Here is a 27549-nt window from a genome sequence, read left to right on the forward strand (position 1 = left end):
GAAAGCTTCTCTCCAATTTTTATCTGAAGATATTTCCTTTTTTACCATAGGCCTTAATGTGCTCCTGAATGTCCTTTCGCGGATCCATCCATGACGCGGTTTCAATACTGGGTAATAGAAAGAAGGTTTTATCTATGTGAGATGAATAGACGTATCTATTCAAAGCAGTTAACAGAAAGCTTCTCTCCAGTTTTTCTCAGAGGATATTTCCTTTTTCATCATTGCTGTCCATATACTCCCGAATGTCCCTTTGTAACTTTTTTTCCAAAAGGGAGTTCCCAATCCTCTATGACAGGAAAGGTATAATTCTGTCAGTGGAATGCACACATCACAAAGCAGCTCCTTGGAAACTTCTCTCCAGTTTCTGTCTGAAGTTATTTCCTTTTTCACCGTAAGCCTCACAGTGCTCCCAAATATCCCTTCACAGACTAAACAAAAACAGTGTTAGAATACTCCTCAATGAAAACATAAGCTTAACTGTGTGAGAGGAATTTACACAACACAAAGTAGTTTCACAGAAAGCATCCTTCCAGCTTCTATCTGAGGTTATTTCTTTTTCAGGATATAGTAAAGGGTGTTCCCAAAAGTCCTTTCTGAGATTCCACAGAAAGTGATTTCAAACTGCCCAACCCAAAGAATGGTTTAATTCTATGAGAAGAATACAAACATCACAAAAGAGTTGCTGAGAAAGCTTCTCTCCAATTTTCAACGGAAGAGGTTTCCTTGCTCACCACAGGCCTCCGGTTGCCGCAAAATATCCCTTCGCAGAATCCTCAAAGACAGCCTTTCCAAATTGGGAAGTGGACAGTAAGCTTTAACCTGTGAAATGAATGGACATGTCAGAGAGCAATTTCTTGGAATGCTTCTTTCTGAGTTTTATTGGATGACATTTCACTTTTCTCCATAGTCTTCAATGTGCTCTGAATATCACTTTTTGGTATTACAGGAACAGTGTTTAAACAGTGTCTTATGAGAAGAAAAGTATAACTCCCTGAGTGGAATGCACACATCACCAAGCAGTTTCTCAGAAAGCTTCCCTCCAGTTTTTATCTGACGATATTTCCTTTTTTACCATAGACAAGAATGTGATCCAGAATATCCCTTCGTGCATTCATCCATGACGAAGTTTCCAAGCTGTGTAATGTCAGGAAATCTTTAATTATGTGAGATGAATACATTTATCACAGAGTAGTTTCATAGAAAGCTTCTTTCCAGTTTTTGTCTGAGGCTATTTCCCTTTTCACAATAGGCATCAACATGCTCCCGAATATCACTTAGTACCTTTTTCTTCAAAAAGGTTTCCCCAATGCTGTATGAGAAAAGAGGTATAACTCTGTGAGTGGAATGCACACATCAAAAAGCAGTTCCTGGGAAAGCTTCTCTCTAGTTTCGGTCTGAACATACTTTCTGTCTCACCACAAGCCTCAAAGTACTCCCGAATATCCCTTCACATGCTAAAGATACAGAGGGTTAGAAAACTGCTCAAAGAAAAGAGAGGCTTTCACATGAACATTATTCAAACACTGATTTATGGGAAAAGATGTATATCTCCCTGAGTGAAATGCACACATCACAAAGCAGTTTCTGAGAAAGTTTCTCTCCAGTTTTTATCTGATGGTATTTCCCTTTTCACCATAGGCTTGAACGTGCTCCCGAATGTCCCTTTGCGGATCCATCCATGACAGAGTTTTCACGCTGCGTAATGTAAAGAAAGTTTTATCTAGGTGAGATGAATACACATAGCACAGAGCAGTTCCACAGAAAGCTTCTCTCCAGTTTTCATCTGAAGATATCTCCTTTTTCAACGTAGGCCTGAATGTGCTCCTGAACGTCCTTTTACGGATCCGTCCATGACAGAATTCCCAAACTGTGTAATATAAGGGAAGTTTTATCTATGTGAGATGAATAAACGTATCTATCACAAAGCAGTTTCACAGAAAGCTTCCTTCCAGTTTGGTCTGAGGATATTTCCTTTTTCACCATAGCCATCCATATACTCCCGAATGCCCTGTGGAAGCTTTTTCTCCAAATGGATTCCCCAATCCTCTCAGAGAAGGAAAGCATAACTCTGTGAGTGGAATGCACATGTAACAAAGCAGCTCCTCGGAGATCGTCTCTCCAGTATCTAGCTGAAGATATTTCCATTTTCACCATAAGCGTCAAAGCGCTCCCGAGTATTCCTTATGTGACTAACCAAAAAAAGTGTTAGAATACTGGCCAATGAAAATAGAAGTTTAACTGTGTGAGTTGAATTCCCGTGTCCTAGGGCAGATTCACTGAAAGTTTAATTCTGGTTTTTATCAGAGGGTATTTCTTTTTCAGCATATTCTTAATAGCGTTCCCAAACGTCCTTTCTCATGTTCTGCAGAAACACTGATTTCAAGTGGCTCAGTGCAAAGAATGATTTAACTCTATGAGATGAAAACACACATCATGAAACAGTTGATCTGAAAGCTTCTCTCCAGTTTTTATCGGAAGACGTTTCCTTTCTCACCACAAGCCTCTGGGCGTCACTTAATATCAGTTCACAGATTCCTTAAAGACAGAGTCCAAACTGGGCAACGTAGTGAAAGCTTTAAGTCTCTGAAATGAATGGACACGTAAGAGGGAAGTTTCTTGGAATGCTTCTTTCTGGGTTTATTTCCGGATATTTCACTTTTCGTCGTAGTCTTCAATGCGCGGCAAAATATCACTTTTTCAGTTATACAGGAACAGTGTTCAAACACTGCCTTATGATAAAAGAGGTGTAAGTCCTTCAGTGGATTGCGCACGTCACAAAGCAGTTTCTCGGAAAGCTTCTCTCCAGTTTTATCTGAAGATATCTCCTATTTCCCCAATGGCCTGAATGGGCTCCCGAATGTCCCTTCCCGAATCCTTCCGTGACAAAATTTCAAATCCGTGAAGTAGAAAGAAAGTTTTATCTAAGTGAGATGAATAGACATATCTATCACAAAGCAGTTTCAAAGAAAGCTTCTTCCCAGTTTTTGTCTGAGATTTTCTTTTTCACTGAAGCTATCCATATACTCCAGAATGTCCCCTGGTAGCATTTTCTCCAAATGGGATTCAACAATCCTCTATGAGAAAAAAGTATAACTCTGTGAGTGGAATGCACACGTCACAAAGCAGCTCCTCGGAAATTCTCTCTCCAGTATCTAGCTGAAGATATTTCCGTTTTCACCGTAAACCTCAAAGTGCTTCCGAATATCCCTTGGCTGAATAACCTAAAACAGTGTTAGAATACTGCTCAATGAAAATGGAAGCTTAACAGTGCGAGTGGAAATCAAGTGACCTAAGGCAGTTTCACAGAAAGTTTCCTTCTGGTTTTTATCGCAGTGTATTTCATTTTTGGCATATTCTCAAGAGCATTCCCAAATGTCCTTTCTCAGGTTCCAAAGAAACAGTGATTTCAAACTGTTCAAATCAAAGAATGATTTAACTCTATGAAATGAATACATGCATCACAAAGCAGTTGCTCCGAAAACTTTTCTCCAGTTTTTATCAAAAAACGTTTCCTTTCTCACAACAAGCCTCTGGGCGCCACTTAATACCAGTTTCAGATTCCTCAAAGACAGAGATTCCAAACTGGGCAACGTAATGTAAACTTTAGCTCTCTGAAATGAATGCACACGTCAGAGAGCAGTTTCTTTGAACGCTCCTTTCTCTGTTTTATTTCCGGATATTTCACTTTTCGCTGTAGTCTTCAATGCGCTGCAAATTATCACTTTTTCAGTTTTACAGGAACAGTGTTCAAACACTGTCTTATGAGAAAAGAGGTACAACTTCCTCAGTGGAATGCACACATCACAAAGCACTTTCTCAGAAAGCTTCTCTCCAGTTCTTATCTAAAGATATCTGTTATTTCCCCACAGGACTGCATGTCCTTCCAAATGTCCCTTCAGTAATCCATCCATGACAGTTTCAAAACTGCATAATACAAAGAAGGTTTTACCTATGTGAGATGAATAGATATATATATCACAATGCAATCTCACAGAAAGCTCCTTTCCACTTTTTGTCTGAGGATAATTCCTTTTTCACCATAGCCATCTATATACTCCTGAATGTCCCCTGGCAGCTTTTTCTCCAAGCTGGATTTTCCAATCTTCTATGAGAAGAAAAGTATAATTCTGTGTAGAATGCAAACCTCAAAAGTAGCTCCACGGAAATCTTCTCTCCAGTATCTATCTGAAGATATTTCCGTATTCACTGAAGCCTCAAAGCGCTCCTGAGAATCCCTTAGCTGAGTAAACTAAAAGAGTGTTAGAATACTGCCCAATGAAAACAGAAACTTAACTGTGCAAGTGGACTTCACGTGATCTAGAGCAGTTTCACAGAAAGTTTCCTTCTCGTAGTTATCGGAGGGTATTTCTTTTTCAGCATATTCTTAAGTGCATTCCCAAATATGCTTTCTCAGGTACCACAGAAACAGTGATTTCAAACTACTCAATCCAAGGAATGATTTAACTCTATGAGATGAATACATACATCACAAACCAGTTGCTCCAAAATCTTCTCTCCAGTTTTCATCAAAAGACGGTTCCTTTGTCAGCACAAGCCTCCGAGCGCCACTAAATATCTCTTCACAGATTCTTAAAAGACAGAGTTTCCAAACTGGGCAACATAGTGTAAGATTTAACTCCCTGAAATGAATGAACACATCAGAGAGCAGTTTCTTGGAACGCTTCTTTCTGGGTTTTATTTCAGGATATTTCACTTTTCACCATTGTCTTCAATGTGCTGCAAAATATCACTTTTACAGTTTTACAGAACAGTGTTCACACCTGCCTTATGAGAAAAGAAATATAACTCCCTGAGTGGAATGCACACATCTCAAAGCAGTTTCTCAGAAAGCTTCTTTCCAGTTTTTATCTGAAGATATCTCCTATTTCACCACTGTGCTGATTGTGCTTCTGAATGTCACCTCGTGAATCCGTCCATGATCCAGTTTCAAAACTGTGTAATAGCAAGTTTTATCTACGTGAGATGAATACACATATCTATCACAAAGCAGTTCAACAGAAAGCTTTTTCCAGTATTTGTCTGAGGATAGTTCCTTTTTCCCCGTAGCCATCCATACACTTTCGAATGTCCCCTGGTAGCTTTTTCTCCAAACGGGATGCCCCAATCATCTATGGGAAGAAAAGTATAACTCTGTGAGTGGAATGAACACGCCACAAAGAAGCTCTTCGGAAATCTTCTCTCCAGTATCTATCTGAAGATATTTCCGTTCTCACAGAAAGACTCAAAGCACTCCCAAGTATCTCTTAGCTGACTAACCAAAAACAGTGTTAGGATACTGCTCAATGAAAACAGAAGCTTAACTGTGTGAGTGGAATTCACGTGACCTAGAGCAGTTTCACAGAATGTTTCATTCCGGTTTTTATCAGAGGGTATTTCTTTTTCAGCATATTCTTAAGAGCATTCCTAAATGTCCTTTCTCAGGTTCCACGGAAACAATAATTTCTAACTGCTCAATCCAAAGTATGATTTAACTCTATGAGATGAATGCATACATCACAAAGCAGTTGCTCTCAGAATTTTTCCGAGTTTTCATCGGAAGACGTTTCCTTTCTCACCACAAGCCTCTGGGAACCACTTAATATCCGTTCACAGATTCCTCAGAGACAGAGTTTCCAAACTGAGCAACGTAATGTAACCTTTAAATCTCTGAAATATATGCACGAGTCAGAGAGGAGTATCTTGGAGCGCTTCTTTCTGGGTTTATTTTAGGATATTTCACTTTTCGCCATAGTCTTCGAAGCACTGTAAAATACCACTTTTTCAGTTTTACAGGAACGGTGTTCAAACACCGCCTTATGAGACAAGAGGTATAACTCCCTTAATGGAATGCACACATCACACAGCAGTTTCTCAGAAAGCTTCTCTCCAGTTTTTATCTGAAGATATCTCCTATTTCCCCATAGACCTAAAGGTGCTCCCAAATGTCCTTTCATGAATATGACCATGACTTAGTTTTAAAACTGCGTAATAGAAAGAAAGTTTTATCTATGTTAGATGAATGGACGTATCTATCACAAAGCAGTTTCACAGAAATCTTCTTTCCAGTTTTTGTCTAAAGATATTTCCTTTTTCACCATAGCCATCCATATACTCCAGAGTGACCCCTGATAGCTTTTTCTCCAAAGGGGATTCCCTAATCCTCTCTGAGAAGGATTGTATAACTCTGTGAGTGGAATGCACACGTCTCAAAGCAGCTCCTCGGAGATCTTCTCTCCAGTACCTATCTGAAGATATTTCCATTTTCACCGTAAGCCTCAAATCGCTCCCAAGTATTACTTAGCTGACTAAGCAAAAACAGTGTTAGAATACTGCCCATGAAAATAGAAGCTTAACTGTGTGAGTGGAATTTACGTGACCTAGAGCACTTTCACAAAAGTTTCCTTCTGGTTTTTGTCAGAGGTTGTTTCTTTTTCAGCATGTTCTTAAGACCATTCCCAAATGTCCTTTCTCAGGTTCCACAGAAACAGTGATTACTAACTGCTCAATCCAAAGTATGATTTATCTCTATGAGATGAATGCACACATCACAAAGTAGTTGCTCTGAAAGCTTCTCTCCAGTTTTCATTCAAAGATGTTTCCTTTCTCACCACAAGACTCCGGTCGCCACTTTATATTCCTTCACAGATTCCTCAAAGACAGAGTTGCCAAACTCGGCAACATAGTGTAAGCTTTAACTCTCTAAAATGAATGCACAGGTCAGAGAGCAGTTTCTTGGAATGATTCTTTCTGGGTTTTTCTTCAGGATATTTCACTTTTTGCCATAGTCTTCAAAGCACTGTAAACTATCACTTTTTCAGTTTTATAGGAACAGTGTTGAAACACTGCCTTATGAGAAAAGAGGTATAACTTCGTTAGTGGAATGCACATATCACAAAGCAGTTTCTCTGAATACTTCTTTCCAGTTTTTATCTGAAGATATCTCTGATTTCCCTACAGGCCTGAATGTGCTCCTGACCTTCACGAATCCATCTACCACACAGTTTCAAAACTGCGTAAGAGAAAGAAATTTTTATCTATATGAGATGAATAGACACATCTGCCAAAAAGCAGTTTCACAGAAAGATTTTCCAGTTTTTGTCTGAGGATATTAACTTTTTCAGCATAGCCTTCCATAAAATCCTGAAAGTCCCCGGGTAGTTTCTTCTGAAAACGGGATTTCCAAATCCTCTATGACTAGAAAAGTATAACCCTGTGAGTGGAATGCACACGTCACAAAGTAGCTCCTCAGATATCTCTCCTGCATCTATCTGAAGATATTTTCATTTTCATGGAAGCCTCAAAGCACTCCCGAGTATTCATTACTTGACTGATCTAAAAGAGTGTGAGAATATTGCTCCATGAAAACCGAAGCTTAACTGCATGAGTGGAATTCAGGTGATCTAGAGCAGTTTAACAGAAACTTTCCTTCTGGTTTTTAATGGAGGAGATTTCTTTTTCAGCATATTTTTAACTGCATTCCCAAATGTCCTTTCTCAGGTTCCACAGAAACAGTGATTTCAAACTTCTCAATTAAAACGAATGATTTAACACTATGAGATGAATACAGACATCACAAAGCAGCTGCTCTGAAAGCTTCTCTCCAGTTTTCATCAGAAGACATTTCCTTTCTCACCACAAGCCTCTGAGCGCCACTTAATATCCCTTCCCAGATTCTTCAAAGACAGATTTTCCAAACTCTGCAACATAGTGTAAGCTTTAACTCTCCGAAATGAATGCACACGTCAGAAAGCTGTTTCTTGGAACACTACTTTCTGGGTTTTATTTCACGATATGTCACTTTTCACCATAGTCTTCAATGGACAGCAAAATATCACATTTTCAGTTTTACAGGAACAGTGTTCAATCACTGCCTTATGAGAAAACAGGTATAACTCCCTGAGGAGAATGCACACATCAGAAAGCCGTTTCACAGAAAGCTTCTCTCCAGTTTTTATCTGGCGATATTCCCTATTTCCCCACAGTCCTGAATGTGCTCCCAAATGTCCCTTCGTGAATCCGTCCATGACGCAGTTTCAAAACTGTGTAGTAGAAAGAAAGTGATTCTATGTGAGATGAATAGACATGTCTACCACAAAGCAGTTTCACAGAAAGCTTTGTCCAGTATTTGTCTGAGGATATTTCCTTTTTCACCATAGCCATCGATATACTCCCGGATGTCCCCTGGTAGCTTTTCTCCAAGTGGGATTCCACAAATCTCTCTGAGAAGAAAAGCATAACTCTGTGAGTGGAAAGTACACGTCACAATGTAGCTCCTAGAAATTTTCTCTCCAGTATCTATCTGAAGATATTTACGTTTTCACGGGAAGCCTCGAAGCGCTGCTGAGTATTCCTTAGCTGACTAACCTAAAACAGTGTCAGAACACTGTTCAGTGACAACAGGTGCTGAACTGTGTGAGTGGATTTCACGTTACCTAGAGAAGTTGCACAGAATGTTTCCTTCTGGTTTTTATCGAAGGATATTTCTTTTTCAGCATATTCTTAAGAGAGTTCCCAAATATCTTTTCTCAGGTTCCACAGAAACAGTGATTTCAAACTGTTCAATCCAAACAATGATTTGACTCTATGAGACGAATCCACAGAGCACAAAGCAGTTGCTCTGAAAGCTTCTCTCCAGTTTTCTTCGGAAGATGTTTCGTTTCTCACCACAAGACTCCAGGCACCACTTAATATCCCTTAACAGATAACTCCATGACAGAGTTACCAAACTGGGCAATGTAGTATAAGTTTTAACTCTCTGACGTGAATGCACACTTCAGAGAGCAGTTTCACGGAACACTTCTTTCTAGGCTTTATTTCAGGATATTTCACATTTCTCCATAGTCTACAATGCACTGCAAAATATCACTTTTTCAGTTTTACACGAACAATGCTCAAACACTGCCTTATGAGAAAAGAGGTAAAACTCCCCAAGTGGAACGTACACATTACAAAGCACTTTCTCAGAAAGCTTCTCTCCAGTATTTGTCTGAAAATATTTCCTATTTCCCTACAGGCCTTATCTATGTGAGATGAATAGACATACCTATCACAAAGCAGTTTTTCAGAAAGCTTCTTTCTTGTTTTTTTCTGAGGATATTTCCCTTTTCACCATAGACGTCCACATAATACTGAATATACCCTGGTAGCTTTTTCTCCCAACTGGATTCCCTAATCGTCTATGAGAAGAAAAGTATAACTCTGTGAGTGGAATACACACGTCACAAAGCAGCTCCTCAGAAATCTCCCTCCAGGATCCATCTGAAAGTATTTCTGCTTTCACCGTAAACCTCAAAGCACTCCTGGGTATCTCTTAGCTGATTAACGTAAAACAGTGTTAGAATACTGCTCAATGAAAACAGAAGTTTAACTGTGCCAGTGGACTTCAAGTTACCTAGAACAATTTCACAAAATGTTTCCTTCAGGTTTTTATCGGAGTGTATTTCTTTTTCAGCATATTCTTAAGAGCATTCCTAAATGTCCTTTCTCAGGTTCCACGGAAACAGTGATTTCAAACTGCTCAATTAAAAGAATGATTTATCTCTATGAGATGAATACACACATCACAAAGCAGTTGCTCCGAAAGCTTGTCTCCAGCATTCAGGGGAAGACGTTTCTTTTCTCACCACAAGCCTCTGGGCGTTACTTAATATACCTTCACAGATTCCTCAAAGACAGAGTTGACAAACTGGGCAACGTAGTGTAAGCTTTAACCCTCTGATATGAATGCACACGTCAGAGAGCAGTTTCCTGGAATGCTTCTTTCTGTTTTTTTTCCGGATATTTCACCTTTGGACATAGTCTTCGATGTGCTGCAAAATATCACTTTTTCAGTTTTACAGGAACAGTGTTCAAACAGTGTCTTATAAGAACAGAGGTATAACTCCCTGAGTGGAATATACACACCACAAAGGAGTTTCTCAGAAAGCCCCTCTCCTGTTTTTATTTGAAGATATCTCCTATTTCCCCACAGGCCAGAAGGTGCTCCCAAATGTCCCTTCCCGAATCCATCCATGACAAAGTTTCAAATCGGCGTTACAGAAGGAATGTTTTATCTATTGAGATGAATACACATATGTATCATAATGCAGTTTCACAGAAAGCTTCTTGCCAGTATTTGTCTGGGGATATTTCCTTTTTCAACATAGCAGTCGACATACTCCCAAATGTCCCCTGGTAAGTTTTTCTCCAAGCGAGATACCCTATCCTCTATGTGAAGAAAAGTATAACTCTGTGAGTGGAATGCACATGTCACAAAGCAGCTCCTCGGAAATCTTCTCTCCAGTGTCTATCTGAAGATATTTCCGGTTTCACCGTAAGCCTCAAAGCGCTAACGAGTATCCCTTAGCTGACTAACATAAAACAGTGTTAGAACAGTACTCAATGAAAACAGAAGCTTAACTGTGCCAGTGAAATTCACGTGACCTAGAGCAGTTTCACAGAAAGTTTCCTTCTGGTTTTTATTGGAGGGTATTCCTTTTTTTATCATATTCTTAAGAGCGTTCTCAAATGTCTTTCTCAGGTTCCACAGAATCAGTGATATTAAACTGCTCAATCCGAAGAATGACTTAACTCTGTGAGATGAATACACACATCACAAAGCAGTTGCTCCATAAACTTTTCTTCAGTTTTCATTGGAAGACGTTTCCTTTCTCACCACAAGCTTCTGAGCCCCACTTAATATTCCTTCACAGATTCCTTAAAGACAGATTTTCCAAACTGGGCTACGTGGTGTAAGCATTAACTCTCTGACATGAATGCACACGTCAGAGAGCAGTTTCTTGGAACATTTCTTTCTAGTTTTTATTTTAGATATTTCACTTTTCACCATAGTCTTCAATAAGCTGCAAAATATCACTCTTTCAGTTTTACAGGAACAGTGTTCAAACAGTGCCTTATGAGAAAAGAGGTATAACACCCTGAGTGGAATGTACACACCACAAAGAAGTTTCTCAGAAAGCTCCTCTCCTGTTTTTATCTGTAGATATCTCCTATTTCCCCACAGGCCAGAATGTGCCCCCGAATGTCCCTTTCCGAATCCTTCCATAATGCAGTTTCAAAACTGCATAATAGAAATAATTTTTTATCTATTGAGATGAATCGACGTATCTATCACAAAGCCGTTTCACAGAAAGCTTCTTGCCAGTTTTTGTCTGAGGAGATTTCCTTTTTTACCATAGCCATCCACATACACCTGAATGTCCCCTGGTAGTTTTTCCTCCAAGCGGGATACCCCAATCCTCTATGTGAAGAAAAGTATAACTCTGTGAGTGGAATGCACACCTCACAAAGCAGCTCCTCGGAATCATCTCTCCAGTTTCTGTCTGAAGATATTTCCGTTTTCAACGTAAGCCTGAAAGCACTCCCGAGTATCAATTAGCTGACTGACCTAAAACAGTGTTAGAATACTGTTCAATGAAAACAGAAGCTTAACTGTTCGAGTGAACTTCACATGACCTGAAGCAGTTTCAAAGAATGATTCTTTCTGGTTTTTATGGCAGGGTATATTTTTCTAGCATATTAAGAGCTTTCTCAAATGTCCTTTCTCAGGTTCCACAGAAACAGTGATTTCAAACTGCTCTATCCAAAGAATGATTAAACTCTATGAGATGAATACACACATCACAAAGCAGTTGCTCCTAAAGCTTCTGTCCAGTTTTCATTGGAAGATGTTTCCTTTCTCACCACAAGCCTCCGGGTGCCACTTAATATGCCTTTCGAGGTTCCTCAAAGACAGATTTTCCAAACTGGGCAATGTAGTGAAAACTTTAACTCTCTGAAATGAATGCACACCTCAGACAGCAGTTTCTTGGAACGCTTCTTTCTGGGTTTAATTTCAAGGTATTTCACTTTTCGCCATACTCTTCAAAGCGCTGCAAAATATCACTTTCTCAGTTTCACAGGAACAGAGTTCAAACACTGCCTTATGAGAAAAGAGGTATAACTCCCTGAGTGGAATGCACACACCACAAAGCAGTTTCTCAGAAAGCTTCTCTCCAGTTTTTATCTGAAGATATTTCGTACATCCCCACAGGCCTGAATGTGCTCCCGAATGTCCCTTTGTCTATCCGTCCATGATGAATTTTCAAAACTGCATAATAGAAGGAAAGTTTATCTATTGAGATGAACCGAAATATCTATCACAAAGCTGTTTCACAGAAAACTTCTTTACAATTTTTGTCTGAGGATATTTCCTTTTTCACCATAGCCGTCCTTATACTCCAGAATGTCCCCTCGTACCGTTTTCTCCAAATGGGATTCCCCAATCCCCTATGAGAAAAAAGAATAACTCTGAGAGTGGAATGCATACGTCACAAAACAGTTCCTCAGAAATCTTCTCTCGAGAATCTATCTGAAGATATTTCTGTATTCACCAGAAGCCTCAAAGCGCTCCCTTGTATCCCTTAGCTGAGTAACGTAAAACACTGTTACAATACTGCTGAATGAAAACAGAAGCTTAACTGTGTGAGTGGAAATCATGTGACCTAGAGCACATTCCAGAAAGTTCCCTTCTGGTTTTTATTGGAGGGTATTTCTTTTTCAGCATATTCTTAAGTGTGTTCCCAAATGTCATTTCTCAGGTTCCAGAGAAATAGTGATTTCAAACTGCTCAATCCAAAGAATGATTTAACTCTATGAGATGAACACACACATCACTAAGCAGTTACTCCTAAAGCTTCTTTGCAGTTTTCATTGGAAGACGTCTCCTTTCTGACCACAAGCTTCCATGTGCCACTTAATGTCCCTTCACAGATTTCCAAAAGACTGAGTTTCCAAACTGGGCAATGCAGTGTAAGCTTTAACTCCATGAAGTGAACGCACACGTCAGAGAGCAGGTTCTTGGAACGCTTCTTTTGGGGTTTTATTTCAGGATACATCACTTTTCACCATAGTCTTCAATGTGCTGTAAAATATCACTTTTTCCGTCTTACAGGAACAGTGTTGAAACCTTGCCTTATATGAAAAGAGGTATAACTCCCTGAGTGGAATGCACACATCACAAAGCAGTTTTGGAGAAAGTTTCTCTCCAGTTTTTATCTGAAGATATCTCCTATTTCCCCACAGGCCTGAATGTGCTCCTGAATGTCCCTTAGACAATTCGTCCATGACGCAGTTTCAAAACTGCGTAATAGAAAGAAGGTTTTATCTATGTGAGATGAATAGAGATATCTATCACAAATCAGTTTCACAGAAAGCTTCCTTCCAGTTTTTGTCTGAGGATATTTCCTTTTAACCATAGCCGTCCATTTACTCCCAAATGTCCCCTGATAGCTTTTTCTCCAAATGGGATTCCCCAGTCGTCTATGAGAAGAAAAGTATAACTCTGTGAGTGGAATGCACACGTCACAAAGAAGCTCCTTGGAAATCCTCTCTCCGGTATCTATCTGAAGATATTTCCGTTTTCACCGTGATCTCAAAGCGCTCCCGAGTATTCCGCAGTTGACTAACCTAAATCAGTGTGAGAATACTGCTCAATGAAAACAGAAGCTTACCTGTGTGAGTAGACTTCACGTGACCTAGAGCAGTTTCACATAAAGTGTACTTCTGGTTTTTATTGGAGGGTATTTCTTTTTCAGCATATTCTTAAGAGTGATCCGAAATGTCCTTTCTCAGGTTCCACAGAAACAGTGATTTCAAATTGCTCAATCCAAAGAATGATGTAACTCTATGAGATGAATACGCATATCACAAAGTAGTTGCTCCGAAAGCTTCTCTGCAGTTTTCATCAGAAGACGTTTCCTTTCTCACCACAAGCATCCGGACGCCACTTAATATCACTTCACAGATTCCTCAAAGACAGAGTTTCCAAACTCGGCAACGTACTGTAAGCTTTACCTCTCTGAAATGAATGCATAAGTCAGAGAGAAGATTCCTGGAACAGTTTTTCTGGGTTTTGTTTCAGGATATTTCAATTTTTGCCATAGTCTTCAAAGCGCGGCAAAATATCACTTTTTCAGTTTTACAGGAACAGTGATAAAACACTGCCTTGTGAGAAAAAAGTTAAACTCCCTGAGTGGAATGCACACATCACAAAGCAGTTTCTCAGAAAGTTTCTCTCCAGTTTTTGTCTGAAGATATCCCCTATTTCCCCACAGGCCTGAATTTTCTCCTGAATGTCACTTCGCAAATCCGTCCATGACACAGTTTCAAACCTGCGTAATGGAAAGAAAGTTTTATCTTTTTTTAATGAATAGACATATCTATCACAAACCAGTTTCAGAGAAAGCTTGTTTCCCCTTTTTGTCTGACGATATTTCCTTTTTCACCGTAGCCGTCCATATACTTTCGAATTTCCCCTGGTAGCTTTTTCTCCAGACGGGGTTCCCCAATCCTCTATGAGAACAAAGTATAACTGTGTTAGTGAAATGCAAACTTCATAAAGCAGCTCCTCGGAAACCTTATCTCCAGTATCTATCTGAAGATATTTCTGTTTTCACTGTAAGCCTCAAAGCGCTTCCGAGTATCCCTTGGCTGAGTATCCTAAAACAGTGTTAGAATACTGCTCAATTCAAACAGAAGTTAACTGTGCGAATGGACTTCAGGTGACCTAGAGCAGTTTCACAGAGTGTTTCCTTCTGTTTTTTATCGGAGGGTATTTCTTTTTCAGCATATTCTTAAGAGCATTCCCAAATGTCTTTCTCAAGTTCCACAGAAACATTGATTTCAAACTACTCAATCCAAAGAATGATTTAACTCTATGAGATGAATACACACATCACAAATTAGTTGCTCTGAGAACTTCTGTGGCGTTTTCATTGGAAGACGTTTCCTTTCTCACCACAAGCCTCCGGTCACCACGTAATATGCCTTCACAGATTCCTCAATGACAGAGTTTCCAAACAGGGCAACATAGAGTAAGCTTTAACTCAATGAAATGAAAGCAAACGTCAGAGAGCAGTTTCTTGGAACGCTTCCTTCTGGGTTTCATTTCAGGTTATTGCACTTTCCACATAGTCTTCAATGCACTGCAAATCAACACTTTTTCAGTTTTACAGGAAGCGTGTTCAAACACTGCCTTATGAGAATAGAAGTGTAAATCCCAGAGTGGAATGCACACATCACAAAGCAGTTTCTGGGAAAGCTTCTATCCTGTTGTTGTCTGAAGATATTTCCTATTTCCCCACAGGCCTGAATGTGCTCCCGAATGTCCCTTTGCCAATCCGTCCATGACAGAGTTTCAAAACTGTATAGTAAAGAGAGTTTTATCTATGTGAGATGAATAGACATATCTATCACAAAGCAGTTTCACAGAAAGCTTCTTTCCAGTTTTTGTCTGAGGGTATTTCCTTTTTCACCATAGCCGTCCGTATACTCCCAAATGTCCCCTGGTAGCTTTTTCTCCAAATGGGATTCCCCCATCCTCTTTGAGAAGAAAAGTTTAACTCTGTGAGTGGAAAGAAAAAGGTCACAAAGCAGCTCCTTGGAAATCTTCTGTCCAGTATTTACCTGAGATATTTCTATTTTTAACTGAAAGCCTCAAAGTGCTTCCGAGTATCCTTTAGCTGACTAACCTAAAACAGTGTGAGAATATAGCTCGATGAAAACAGATGCTTAACTGAGAGACTGGAATTCAGGTGACCTAGAGCAGTTTCACAGGAAAATTCCTTCTGTTTTTTATCAGAAGGTCTTTCTTATTCAGCACATTCTTAGGAGCGTTCCAAATGTCCTTTCTGAGGTTCCAGAGAAACAGTGATTTCAAACTGCTCAATCCAAAGAATGATTTAAGTCTATGAGAGGAATACACGCATCACAAAGCAGTTGCTCTGAAAACTTCTCTCCAGTTTTCGTCAAAAGACGTTTCCTTTCTCACTACAAGCTTCTGGGCAGCATTTAATATCAGTTCACAGATTCCTCAAAGACAGAGATTCCATACTGGGCAACGTAGTGTAAAATTTAGCTCTCTGACATGAATGCAAACGTAGAAAGCAGTTTCTTTGAATGCTTCTTTCTGGGTTTTATTTCCAGATATTTCACTTTTCACTGTAGTCTTCAATGTGCTGCAAAATATCACTTTTTCAGTTTTACAGGAACAGTGTTCAAGTACTATCTTATGAGAAAAGAGGAATAACTTCCTGAGTGGAATGCACATGTCACAAAGCACTTCCTCAGAAAGCTTCTCCCCAGTTTTTATCTGAACATATCTCCTATTTCCCCACAGGACTGCTTGTACTCCCGAATGTCCCTTCGCTAATCCATCCATGATGCAGTTTCAAAACCACGTAATACAAAGAAGGTTTTATCTATGTGAGATGAATAGACATATATATCACAATGTAGTTTCACAGAAAGTTTCTTTCCAGTTTTTATCTGAGTATAATTCCTTTTTCACCATAGCCATCCCTATCCTCCCGAAAGTCCCCTGGAAGCTTTTTCTCCAAATTGGATTCCCCAAACATCTATGAGAAGAAAAGTATAACTCTGTGAGTGGAATACACACGTCACAATGTAGCTCCACAGAAATCTTCTTTCCAGTGTCTGTCTGAAGATATTTCCGTTTTCTCAGAATCCTCAAAGCGCTCCAGAGAATCCTTTAGTTGACTAACCTAAAACAGTGTTAGAATAGTGCTTAATGAAAATGGAAAGTTAACTGTGTGAGTGGACTTCACATGACCTAGAGCAGTTTAACATAAAGTTTCCTTCTGGTTGTTATCAGAGGGTATTTCCTTTTCAGCATATTCTTAAGTGCTTTCCCAAATGTCCTTTCTGAGGTTCCACAGAAACAGTGATTTCTAGCCTCTGACTCCAAGAATGATTTAACTCTATGTGATGAATACACACATCACAAAGCAGTTGATCCAAATTCTTCTCTCCATTTTTCATCAGAAGACGTTTCCTTTCTCACCACAAGGTTCCAGTCCCCACTTAATATTCCTTCACAGATTCCTCAAAGACGGAGTTTCCAATCTGGGTACGTAGTGTAAGCTTTAACTCTCTGAAATGAATGCACACGTTGAAGAGCAGTTTCTTGGAACGCTTCTTTCTTGTTTTTACTTCAGGATATTTCACTTTTCACCTTAGTCTTCAATGTACTGCAACCTATCACTTTTTCAGTTTTACTGGAACAGTGTTCAAACAGTGCCTTATGAGAAAACAGGTATAAGTCCCTGAGTGGAATGCACACATCAAATCAGTCTCTCAGAAAGTTTCTTTCCACTTTTTATCAGAAGATATCTCCTATTTCCCCACAGGCCTGAATGAGCTCCAGCATGTCCCTTTGTGAGTCCGTCCATAACGCAGTTTCAAAAATGTGTAATAGAAAAAAAGTTTTATCTATGTTAGATGAATAGACATATCTAACACAAAGCCATTTCACAGAAAGCTTCTTTCCAGTTTTTGTCTGAGGATATTTTCTTTATCACCATAGCCATCCATATACTCCCGAATGTCCCCTGGTAGCTTTTTCTCCAACAAGATTCCTCAATCCTCTCTGAGAAAGAAAGCATAACTCTGTAAGTGTAATGCACACGTCACAATGCAGCTCTTCAGAGATCTTCTCTCCAGGATATATCTGAAGATATTTCTATTTTCACTGTAAGCCTCAAAGCACTCCCGAGTACCCCTTAGCTGACCAACCTAAAACAGTGTTAGAATACTGCTCAATGAAAACAGAAGCTTAACTGTGCAAGTGGAATTCACATGACCTAGAGCAGTTTCACAGAAAGTTTTCTTTTCGTTGTTATCTGAGGGTATTTCTTTTTCAGCATATTCTTTAGAGCGTTCCCAAATATCCTTTCTCAGGTTCCACAGAAACAGTGATTTCGAACTACTCAATCCAAATAATAATTTGACTCTATGAGATGAATACACACATCACAAAGTAGTTGCTCCAAAAGCTTCTCTCCAGTTTTTGCCTGGAGACGATTCCTTTCTCACCACAAACCTCCGTGCAAAACTTAATATCCCTTCACAGATTACAAAAGACAGAGTTTCCAAACTTGGCAACATAGCGTAAGCTTTAACTCTGAAATGAATGAATATGTCAGAGAGCAGTTACTTGGAACACTTCTTCCTGGGTTTTATTTCAGGATATTTCACTTTTTGCCATAGAGTTCAATACGCTGCAAAATATCACTTTTTCAGTTTTACAGGAATAGTGTTCAAACACTGCCTTATGAGAAAAGAGATATAACTCCCTGACTGAAATTCACACATCACAAAGCAGTTTTTCAGAATGTTTCTCTCCAGTTTTTATCTGAAGATATATCCTATTTTCCTACAGGCCTGAATTTGCTCCCGAATATCCCTTGGCGAATCCGTCCATGATGCAATTTCAAAACTGCGTAATAGAAACAACATTTTATCTATGTGAGATGAATAGACATATCTATCATAAAGTAGTTTCACAAAAAGCTTCTTTCCAGTTTTTGTCTGAGGATATTTCCTTTTTCACCATAGCCGTACATATACTCTAGAAAGTCCACTGGTAGCTTTTCTCCAGATGGGATTCCCCAATCATTTATGAGAAGAAAAGTACAAACCTGTGTGTGGAATGCACAAATCACAGAGCAGCTCCTTTCAAATTTTCTGTCCAGTATCTATTTGAAGATATTTCCGTTTTCACCGTAAGCCTCAAAGTGCTCCTGAGTATCCCTTAGATGACTAACCTAAAACAGTGTGAGAATACAACTCAATGAAAACAGAAGCTGAACTGTGCGAGTGGACTTCATGTGACCTAGTGCGGTTTCACAGAAAGTTTCCTTCTGGTTTTTATTGGAGGGTTTTTCTTTTTCAGCATATTCTTAAGTGCTTTCCCAAATGTCCTTTCTCAGGTTCCACAGAAACAGACATTTCAAACTGCTCAATTGAAAACAATGATTTAACTCTATGAGTTGAATGCACACCTCACAAAGCAGCTTTAGCGAAAGCTTCTCTCCAGTTTTCACCGGAAGACGTTTCCTTTCTCACCAGAAGCCTCTGGGCGCCCCTTAATATCCCTTCCCAGATTCCTCAAAGACACAGTTTCCAAACTTTGCAATGTGCTGTAAGGTTTAACTCTCTGAAATGAATGCACACATCAGAGAGCAGTTTCTTGGGACACTTCTTTCTGGGTTTTATTTCAGGATATGCCACTTTTCACCATAGTCTTCAATGAGCTGCAAAATATCACTTTTTCTGGTTTATAGTAATAGTGTTCAAACACTGTCTTATTAGAAAAGAGGAATAACTCCCTGAGTGGAATGCACACATAACAAAGCAGTTTATCAGAATGCTTCTGTACAGTTTTTATTTGGAGATATTTCCTATTTCCCCACAGTCCACAATGTGCTCCCGAATGTCCTTCACGAATCCGTCCATGACGCAGTTTCAAAACTGCATAATAGAAATAAAGTTTTATCTATGTGAGAAGAATAGACATATCTATCACAAGTAGTTTCAGAGAAAGTTTCTTTCCTGTTTTGGTCTGAGGATAGTTCATTTTCCAACGTAGAAGCCCATATATTCCCGAATGGCCCCTGGTAACGCTTTCTTAAAAACGGGACTCGTCAATCCTCTATGAGAAGAAAGGTATAAAAGGTATAACTCTGTGAGACAAACGCACACATCACAAAGTAGGTCCTCGGAAATCTATTCTCCACTATCAATCTAGAGATTTTTCCATTTTCACCGTAAGCCTCAAAGCTCTAAAGAGTATCCCTTAGCTGACTACCTAAAAGAGTTTTTAAATACTGCTCAACGAAAACAGAAGCTTAACTGTGCCAGTGAAATTCACGTGACCTAGAGCAGATTACCAGAAATTTTCCCTCTGGTTTTTATCGGAGGGTATTTCTTTTTCTTATATTCTTAAGAGCGTTCCCAAATTTACCTTCTCAGATTCCACAGAAACAGTGATTTCAAACTGCTCAATACAAAAAATGATTTAACTCTATGAAGTGAATACACACATCACAAAGCAGTTGCTCCGAAAGCTTCTCTCCAGTTTTCGTCGGAAGACATTTCCTTTCTCACAAGAAGCCTCCGGGCGCCACTTAATATACCTTCAGAGATTCCTCAAAGACACAGGTTCCAAACTTTGCAACGTAGTGTGAGCTTTAACTCTCTGAAATGAATGCACACGTCAGAGAGCAGTTTCTTGGAACGCTTCTTTCTGGGTTTTATTTCAGAATATTTCAATTTTCACCATAGAGTTCAATATGCTCCAAAATATCACTTTTTCTGTTTTACAGGAACAGTGTTCAAACACTGCCTTATAAGAAAAGAGTTATGTCTCCCTGTTTGGAACGCACACATCACAAACCATTTTTTCGGAATGCTTCTCTCCAGTGTTTATCTGAACATATCTCATATTTCCCTACAGGCCTGAATGTGTTCCCGAATGTCCCTTCACAAATCAGTCCATGACGCAGTTTCAAAACTGTGTAATAGAAAATAAGTTTTATCCATGTATGATGAACAGACATATCTATCACAAAACAGTTTCACCGAAATCTTCTGTAAACTATTTGAGGATATTTCCTTTTTCACCATAGCGGTCAATGTACTCCTGGATGTCCCCTGGTAGCTTTTCTCCAAGCGCGATTCCACAAATCTCTCTGAGAAGAGAAGTATAACTCTGTGAGTGGAAAGTACACGTCACGAAGTGGCTCCTCAAAATTTTCTCTTCAGTGTCTATCTGAAGATATTTACGTTTTCACGGGAAGCCTCAAAACGCTGCAGAGTATCTCTTAGCTGACTAACCTAAAACAGTGTTAGAACACTACTCATTGAAAACAGTTGCAGAACTGTGTGAGTGGATTTCACGTGACATAGACCAGTTTCACGGAATGTTTCCTTCTGGTTTTTATAGAAGGATATTACTTTTTCAGCATGTTCTTAAGAGCGTTCCCAAATATCCTTTCTCAGGTTCCACAGAAACAGTGATTTCAAACTGTTCAATCCAAACAATGATTTGACTCTATGAGATGAATACACACATCACAAAGCAGTTGCTCCGAAAGCTTCTTTCCAGTTTTCTTCGGAAGACATTTCGTTTCTCACCACAAGACTCTGGGTGCCACTTAATATCCCTTAACAGATTACTCAAGGATAGAGCTACCAAACTGGGCAACGTAGTATTAGTTTTAACTCTCTGACATGAATGCACACGTCAGAGAGCAGTTTCTTGGAACGCTTTTTTCTGGGTTTCATTTCAGGATATTTCACTTTTCTCCATAGTCTTCAATGTGCTGCAAAATATCACTTTTTCAGTTTTAAACGAGCAGTGCTCGAACACTGCCTTATGGGAAAAGAGGTAAAACTCCCCGAGTGGAATGCACACAGCACAAAGCAGTTTCTCAGAAAGCTTCTCTCCAGTATTTATCTGAAGATATTTCCTATTACCCCTCAGGCCTGAATGTGCTACTGAATGTCCCTTCGTGAATCCATCCATGATGCAATTTCAAAACTGCGTAATAGAAAGAAAGTTTTATCTATGTGAGATGAATATACATATCAAAAACAAAGCAGTTTTACAGAAAGCTTCTTTCTTGTTTTTTTTTTCGGAGGATATTTCCCTTTTCACCATAGACGTCCATATAATACCGAATATCCCCTGGTAGCTTTTTCTCGAAACTGGATTCTCCAATCCTCTATGAGAAGAAGAGTATAACTCTGTGAGTGGAATACACACGTCACAAAGCAGCTCCTCGGAAAACTCCCTCCAGGATCTATCTGAAGATATTTCCACTTTCACCGTAAGCCTCAATGCGCTCCCAGGTATCTCTTAGCTGATTAACCTAAAACATTGTTAGAATACTGCTCAATGAAAACAGAAGGTTAACTGTGCCATTGGACTTCAAGTTACCTAGAACAGTTTCACAAAATGTTTCTTTCTGGTTTTTATCGGAGGGTATTTCTTTTTCAGCATATTCTTAAGAGCATTCCTCAATGTACTTTCTCAGGTTCCACCAAAACAGTGATTTCAAACTGCTCAATCAAAAGAATGATTTATCTCTATGAGATGAATACACATATCGCAAAGCAGTTGCTCCGAAAGCTTCTCTCCAGCTTTCACCGGAAGACGTTTCCTCTCTCACCGCAAGCCTCCAGGTGCCAGTTAATATACTTTCACAGATTCCTCAAAGACAAAGTTTCCAGACTGGCCAAGTTAGATTAATCTTTAACTCTCTCAAATGAATGCACACGTCAGAGAGCAGTTTCTTGGAATGCATCTTTCAGGGTTTTATTTCAGGATATTTCACTTTTCACCATAGTCTTCAATGCACTGCAAATTATCACTTTTTCAGTTTTACAAAAACACTGTTCAAGCACTGCCTTATGAGAAATGTATAAGTCCCAGAGTGGAATGCTCACATCACAAAGCAGTTTCTCACAAAGCGTCTCTCCAGTTTTTAGCTGAAGATATTTCCTATTTCCCCACAGACCTGAATGTGCTCCCGAATGTCCTTTCATGAATCCGTCCATGTAGCAGTCTCAAAACTGCATAACAGAAAGGAAGTTTTATCTATGTGAGATGACTAGACGTTTATATGACATAGAATTTTCACAAAGCTTCTTTCCAGTTTTTGTCTTAGGATATTTCCTTTTTCAACGTTCCTGTTCATATACTCCCGAATGTCCCCTGGTAGCTTTTTCTCCAAATGGGATTCCCGAATCCTTTATGAGAAGAAAAATATAAATTTGTGAGTGGAATGCACACGTCACAATGCAGCTCATCAAAAATCTTCTCTCCAGTATCTATCTGAAGATATTTCCTTCGTTACTGAAAGGCTCAAAGCACTCCCGAGTATCCCTTACTGGACTAACCTAAAACAGTGTTAGAATACTGCACAATGAAAACAGAAGCTTAACTGTGTGAGTGGAATACACGTGACCTAGTACAGTTTCACAGAAAGTTTCCTTCTGGTTTTTATCGGAGGGTATTGCTTTTTCAGTATATTCTTAAGAGCGTTCCCAAATGTCCTTTCTCAAGTTCCACAGAAACAGTGATTCCAAACTGCTCAATCCAAAGATTCATTTAACCCTATGAGATGAATACACACATACAAAACAGTTGCTCCGAAAGCTTCTCTCCAGTTTTCATTGGAAGACGTTTCCTTTCTCCCCACAAGCCTCCGGGTGCCACTTAATATCCATTCACAGATTCCTCAAAGACAGAGTTTCCAAACTTGGCAACGTACTGTAAGCTTTACTTCTCTGAAATGAATGCACACGTCAGAAAGCAGTTTCTTGCCCTGCTTCTCTCTGAGTTTTATTTCAGAACATTTCACTTTTCACCATAGTCTTTAATGCACTGCAAAATATCACTTTTTCAGGTTTTCAGAAACAGTGTTCCAACCTGCCTTATGAGAAAAGTGTTATAATTCCCTCTGTGGAATGCACACATCACAAAGCCGTTTCTCAGAAAGCTTCTTTCCAGTTTTTATCTGAAGATGTCTCCTACTTCCCCACAGTGTGGAATGTGCTCCCGAATGTCCCCTCGTGAATCTGTCCATGATGCAGATTCAAAACTGCATAATAGAAACAAAGTTTTATCTATATGATATGAATGGACGTATCTATCACAAAGCAGTTTCACAGAAAGCTTATTCCAGTTTTTGTCTGAGAATATTTCCTTTTTCACCATAGCCATCCATATACTCGTGAATGTCCCCTGGTAGCTTTTTCTCCCAACGGGATTCCCCAATCATCTATGAGAAGAAAAGCATAACTCTGTGAGTGGAATGCACATGACACAAAGCAGCTCCTCGGAAATCTTCTCTCCAGTATCTATCTGAAGATATTTCCATTTTCACTGGAAGCCTCAAAGCACTCCCGAGTATCCCTTAGATGACTAATGAAAAACATTGTTAGAATACTGCTAAATGAAAACAGAAGCTTAACTGTGCGAGTGCAATTCATGTGACCTAGAGCAGTTTCACAGAAAGTTTCCTTCTGGTTTTTATCGGAGGGTATTTCTTTTCCAGCATATTTTTAAGAACATTCCCAAATGTCCTTTCTCATCTTCCACAGAAAGAGTGGTTTCTAACTGCTCAATACAAAGAATGATTTAACTCTATGAGTTGAATGCATACATCACAAAGCAATTGCACCAAAACCTTCCCTCCAGTTTTCATTGGAAGACATTTCCTTTCTCACTGCAAGCCTCCGGGAGCCACTTAACACCAGTTCACAGATTCCTCAGAGACAGAGTTGCCAAACTGGGCAATGTAGTGTAAGTTTTAAATCTCTGAAATGAATGCACAAGTCAGAGAGCAGTATCTTGGAATGCTTCTTTCTGGGTTTTATTTCAGGACATTTCACTTTTTGCCTTAGTCTTCAAAGCACTGTAAAATATCACTTTTTCAATTTTACAGAAACAGTTTTCAAACACTGCCTTATGAGAAAAGAGGTATAACTCCCTTATTGGAAGGCACCCATCACAAAGCAGTTTCTCAGAATGCTTCTCTCCATTTTCTATCTGAAGATATCTCCTATTTCCCCACAGGCCTGAATGCCTCACAAATGTCCATTCGTGAATCTGTCCATCACGCAGTTTCACAACTGCATAATAGAAAGAAAGTTTTATGTATGTGAGATTAATAGACATATCTATCACAAAGCAGTTTCACAGAAACTTCTTTGCAGTTTTGATCTGAGGATATTTCCTTTTTTACCGTAGCCATCCATATACTCCCAAATGTCCCCTGGTAGCTTTTTTTCCAAATGGGATTCCCTCATCCTCTCAGAGAAGGAATGTATAACTCTGTGAGTGGAATGTACACGTCACAAAGCAGCTCCTTGGAGATCATCTCTCCAGTAGCTATCTGAAGATATTTCCATTTTCACCGTCAGCATCAAAGCACTCCCGAGTATTCCTTAGCTGACTAAGCAAAAACAATGTTAGAATACTGTCCAATGAAAATAGAAGCTTAACTGTGTGAGTGGAATTCACGTGATCTAGAGCAGTTTCACAGAAAATTTCCTTCTGGTTTTCATCGGAGGGTATTTCATTTTCAGCATATTCTTAAGAGCGTTCCCCAATGTCCTTTCTCAGATTCCACAGATACAGTGATTTCAAACTGCTCAATCCAAAGTATGACTTAACTCTATGAGATGAATACATAAATCACAAGGCAGTTGCTCCGAAAGCTTCTCTCCAGTTTTCATTTGAAGACGTTTCCTTTCTCACCACAGGCCTCCAGGCACACTTAATATCCCTTCACAGATTCCTCAAAAACAGAGTTTCCAAACAGGACAATGTAGTATAAGCTTAAACTCTCCGAAATGAATGCACATGTCAGAGAGCAGTTTCTTGGAATGCTGCTTTCAGGGCTTTATTTCGGGATATTTCACTTTTCGACATAGACTTCAAAGTGCTGCAAAATATCATGTTTTCAATTTTACAGGAACAGTGTTCAAACACTGCCTTATGAGAAAAGGGCTACAACTCACTGAGTGGAATGCACACATCACAAAGGAGTCTCTCAGAAAGCTTTTCTCCACTTGTTTTCTTGATATCTCCTATTTCCCCACAGGCCTGAATGGGCTCCCGAAGGTCCCTTCCCGAATCCTTCCATGACGAAATTTCAAATCTGTGTAACAGAAAGAAAGTTTTATCTATGTGAGATGAATAGACATATCTATCATAAAGCAGTTTCTCAGAAACCTTCTCCCCAGTTTTTGTCTGAGGAGATTTTCTTTTTCACTGAAGCTGTCCATATGCTCCCGAATGTCCCCTGGTAGCTTTTTCTCCAAACAGGATTCAACAATAATCTATGAGAAAAAAGTATAACTCTGTGAGTGGAATGCACACGTCACAAAGCAGCTACTCGGAAATTCTCTATCCAGTATCTAGCTGAAGATATTTCCATTTTCACTGTAAGCCTCAATGCGCTTCCCAGTATCCCTTAGCTGTATAACCTAAAACAGTGTTAGAATACTGCTCAATGAAAACAGAAGCTTAACAGAGCGAGTGGAAATCAAGTGACCTAAGGCAGTTTCACAGAAAGTTTTTTCTGGTTTTTATCGCAGAGTGTTACTTTTACAGCATATTCTTGAGAATGTTTCCAAATGTCCTTTCTCATGTTCCACAGAAACACTGATTTCAAACTACTCAATTCAAAGAATGATTTAACTCTATGAGATGAATACACACATCACAAACCAGTTGCTCCGAAAACTTCTCTCCAGTTTTCATCAGAAGACGTTTCCTTTCTCACCACAAGCCTCCTAATATCCATTCACTGGTTCCTCAAAGACAGAGATTCCAACCTGAGCAACATATTGTAAACCCTAACACTCTGAAATAAATGCACACGTCAGAGAGCAGTTTCTTGGAATGCTTCTTTCCGGGTTTTATTTCAGGATATTTCACTTTTTGCAGTAATCTTCAATACGCTGCAAAATATCACTTTTTTAGTTTTACAGGAACAGTGTTCAAACAATGCCTTTTGAGAAAAGAGTAAAATTCACTGAGTGGAATGCACCCACCACGAAGCAGTTTCTCAGAAAGCTTCTCTCCTGTTTTTATCTGAAGATATCTACTATTTCCCCAGAGGCCTGAATGTGCTCCCGAATGTCCGTTCGGGAATCAGTCCATGACGCAGTTTCAAAACTGCGTAATAGAAAGAAAGTTTTATCTATGTGAGATGAATAGACATATCTATCATGAAGCAATTTCAAAGAAAGCTTCTTTCCAGTTTTTGTCTGAGGAGATTTCCTTTTTCACCATAGCCGTCCATATACTCCCGGATATCCCATGGTAGCTTTTTCTCCAAATGGGATGCCCCAATCATCTGTGGGAAGAAAAGTATAACTCTCTGAGTGGAATGCGTATATCACAAAGCAGGTCCTCGGAAATCTCCTCTCCAATATCTATCTGAAGATATTTCCATTTTCCCTGTAATCCTCAAAGTGCTTCCAAATATCCCTTAGCTGACTAAGCGAAAAGAGTGTTAGAATACTGATCAATGAAAACGTAAGCTTAACTGTGCGAGTGGATTCACGTGACCTAGAGCAGTTTCACAGAAAATTTCCTTCAGGTTTTTATCTGAGGGTATTTCATTATCAGCATATTCTTAAGAGCCTTCCCAAATGTCCTTTCTCAGGTTCCACAGATACAGTGATTTCAAACTGCTCAATCCAAAGAATGATTTAACTCTATGAGATGAATACACAAATCACAAAGCAGTTGCTCTGAAAGCCTCTCCAGTTTTCGTCGGAAGACGTTTCCTTTCTCAAAGCAGGCCTCCGGGCACACTTAATATCCCTTGACAGATTCCTCAAAGACAGAGTTTCTAAACTGGGCAAAGTAGTATAAGCTTTAACTCTTCAAAATGAATGCACATATCAGAAAGCAGTTTCTTGGAACGCTTCTTTCAGGGTTTTATATCAGGATATTTCACCTTTCGACATAGACTTCGAAGTGCTGCAAAATATAACTTTTTTGGTTTTACAGGAACAGTGTTCAAACACTACCTTATGAGAAAAGACATATAAGTCCTTGAGTGGATTGCGTATATCACAAAGCAGTTTCTTGGAAATCTTCTTCCCAGTTTTTATCTTAAGATAACTCCTATTTCCCCACTGGCCTGAAAGTGCTCCTGAATGTACCTTTGCGAATCTGTCCATGAC

Source organism: Mandrillus leucophaeus, unplaced genomic scaffold (genome assembly GCF_000951045.1).
Source record: "Mandrillus leucophaeus isolate KB7577 unplaced genomic scaffold, Mleu.le_1.0 Scaffold1108, whole genome shotgun sequence".
Taxonomy (NCBI): domain Eukaryota; kingdom Metazoa; phylum Chordata; class Mammalia; order Primates; family Cercopithecidae; genus Mandrillus; species Mandrillus leucophaeus.